Here is a 3,661-nt window from a genome sequence, read left to right as displayed (position 1 = left end):
CATTCCCAAGGACCTGTTATATGGGGAGTTAGCAGAAGGTGCACGACCAACTGGACGACCACATCTGCGCTAGAAAGATGTTTGCAAGAAGGATATGAAGACAGCAAACATCAATGTCAACGACTGGGAGAGCTGTGCAAACAACCGTTCCAGCTGGCGTTTAGCTGTCAGGCAGGGAGTTCAAAACGCAGAGGAAAAGAGAAGAATAAAGCAAGCTGAAAAGAGAGCTAAAAAGAAGGATAAGCAAAAGCGTACTTTGGAGCTATGCCATCGTCTCTCGTAGACGGACGGATGCCAAGGATATGCATCTTTTATACTAATTATTTTTGCAAATAATTGAAAACATGCTTGATATATATTCCTTACTTTTTCTCTTTGCAATATGTGGGAGTCCCCCAGATATATCTTATGCTTTAAATACTTTCTTTTTATTTTCTGACTAATATTAAGCTGAAGAAAAATAGGTTTTCATGACTGTTTAAGACGCCATTGTTGTTCCTTATTAACATTATCTGGATAAAAAAAAGCCGTGCCTGTTTCTCGTGATGGATGTGCCAATATTTTATAAATGTTTTGCACATTAAAAATAAATTTCACACGTTTTGTAAGGGAGGGGTATTTTATAGAAGTAAGTTTTTTTTATAGCAGAGATGGAGAAAGACGAATGATTAATTTTATCCAATTTTTTGCAATTACTAATCAAATTCTTTTCACTGTAATTTCTGTAAAAGAAATTTAGTACAACTTTTTAAAACTATTAACCTTTTTTGTGTATTTGAACTTGAACCTAGATTACTATTATAATATGTTGGTATTTCCCTTTATGAATCTACAATATATAAGACATTGTCCTGTAAAAATAACATTGTTTCATTCCATAACTGCAATTTAAGTTTTAGGACATTTTAATTCTGATAGACTTTGATAAAATTGATAAAGACACGTTGATCTTTCTTTGTGCATTTTCACAAGAACAGCATCCTTAATTAAATCAGGTAAGTTGTTGTCTTTTATTACTTTGCCTTTGTAAGTATTTTAATGTATTACATGATATATGCTTTTCTTTAAAAGTGCGATAATCCCAGTGCTTTAGGGAACAATTCTTTTAGAAACATGTATTGCAATGTTTTTATTATTTTTGCACGCATAGATGTATGGAATTAGCTGTGTATTCATTTACTTTTTCCCCGGAAGTTTTGGCTTCTTTTGAATTATTATAATACGAATGTAAGAGATTGTTGACCAGTCCAACTTCAAGATTTCTTTTACTACATTGACATTGGTAAAGACGGCAACATTTCAATTATTTTTAAAAAGTTCAAAAGTAAAATTTTAATCTGGTTAAAGGTAAAGAAATGCATCATTTATTATTTTGATAAGAAATTAAAAACTTTCGTATATTAATTTTAATACACTAGTTTGATAAAAGATGGCCTGAATGATAAAAGGTTTGAAAACTAATTAACTGATTTTTGCTCATGCAAACCAAAAAAGTTCTTTTTATCGAAATATTTTAATCATTAGTATCAAAGAAAATAACTTGTGTGCGTTTCAGTATGAAACTGCAGTCATTTTTTACATTTTCTTTTATTACAGAAATCCTTAATAAATACTTAAAACTACTTTAATCTTTGTTGAAAAGACACATATCTTCACACATGACATAAGTCCACAAGTGTCTGTTAAATAGTTTTAAATTCAAGCATAACACCAATTTATGCACAAAGAGCTAATCTAGATTTGCACTGACTTCTGTCAGATAAAATATTTAACGGATCAGCAGAAATGGTAATTAGTATGTAATTTGTAACCAATTTCTCATGATTATACTTAAGTACAATATATGTCATGCAGCTTCCATAAGTTTACTCGAACAAAAAAAGTCCTTCATGAGCTTCTTAAGAAGTAGAAAGGTCTGTTTTATAGGCTATGAATTATATAACTCATTGTTAATATAAACTAAATAGAGTTGACGTCAGCTTATAATGAATAAAGATGTTTTTATTATAAGCTTCTACAAAGAATCTTGTTTTATAAAAAAGTTAAATCATCGTGGAATAATATTGGTATAAATATTATTCCATGTGACATAATTCAATCCTATAGGTGCTGCTTGGTTTTAAGGTTAGCTGAAGTAAATGTATAATAAATGCTTGAGCCTAGACGTAGTTGCTCTTAAGGTACTCAGTTAAACTTGAATATATTCACGACTGAAAATTAATATCACTAATATTATATCTATGAATGTACAAACCGACTTATCTGATACCCGGGTCTAACTAAGATTCGGTTTGTGGAGGCTCAGTTTGCAAGCCACATGCCCGCGGTCAGTCCAAAAAACTGAGAGAGGGATGCAATTTTTTAAACATTGGTAGTCGTTATAGAGTACATAAAACACCAGCTCTGTGCGAGATATTTTAGTGACAAGGTGTCGTGTTCAGGTCCTAATACTGTTTGTTCTACAAGTTGTAAACCATGTGATCATATGTTAATACCTTTATTTAACCTTTATATGCAGCACATTCTTCTACTACAAATGGCTACAGTTTCTTTCAGCTATATGTCTTTCAGAAATGTGATAATAGGGTTTTAGATTTTGGGCATTAATATAGGTCACGGCCTTCTCTGCTCTATGACATGATCTTTACTAATGTCACCGTTACACGCGAGTATATGCATGATATGGTAATAAACGAGTAGTCACCAGAAAATAACAACCAAAAAAAAATCAAACGTGAATTAAATTGGTTAAAACGAGTCCCCAAAATGTTTACATTTCAACTACTTTTTTAATAACCTTTCCTACAACGAACAAATCGCCAAATCAGCAACAAGAAATCCTATGGCAAGAAGTCTTCCAATGCGAAGAAACACAAATAGCTAAGCCTATTATTTCGCCCATGAAAAAAGATACACACCAAAAACAAAGACACACACAATTCCATCCAACCTATGTATATTCCAAATGCACAAACATTTCCATGCACAAGCATACCAATTCACCAACATTCCATAGCCAACAAGATCTACAAACAAGTGTACCAATCCAACATAAAAATCTAGAACAAAAATACAAAAAAACCCAGAAACAACAAGTATAAGAATCCAATCAAACACCAGGAACAAATAATATACCAAAACCAGAGACAATTGTACTAAAAAATTCACATCTAAATCCAACAGTTTCCTATGGACACCATTCTAACAGCAAGACCTGAAACATCCACGGGGAAAAGCAACAGAAATATTCATGGCAAAAACCAACAACGAAAACATCGACAACCAGCCCCCAAATAACAATAGGTATGTCACAAAAATGTACACGATTCCATGCGACTTTGTACAAATAGAAGCCCCCCTGCCCCGCAAACAACAAATGCGGAAGATTTCCCTGTTCCTGTATTACAAGTACAAGCACAAATATGCTATACTACACGGAATAGGAAAAACAAAGAACAAATACAAACAACTATGCGAAACAATGCAGTAGTTCAAACCTTTTCCAAATGGAGAAATGACTTTGCCCATATACATGGAAAACCAAAAACATGTTTTTGTTCGTCCGTCGAGTCGACGAGGGCCACTCTAGTCATTCGAGGTTTGGATGGGCTGGTTATTTTCTGTGCGTGCGCAGGTGGCTGATTGGGCCAATTCTTGCACC

The sequence above is a fragment of the Sinohyriopsis cumingii genome, chromosome 6 (assembly GCF_028554795.1).
Source record: "Sinohyriopsis cumingii isolate HCF-2022 chromosome 6, ASM2855479v2, whole genome shotgun sequence".
NCBI lineage: Eukaryota > Metazoa > Mollusca > Bivalvia > Unionida > Unionidae > Sinohyriopsis > Sinohyriopsis cumingii.
Note: the sequence above shows the minus strand (reverse complement) of the source record.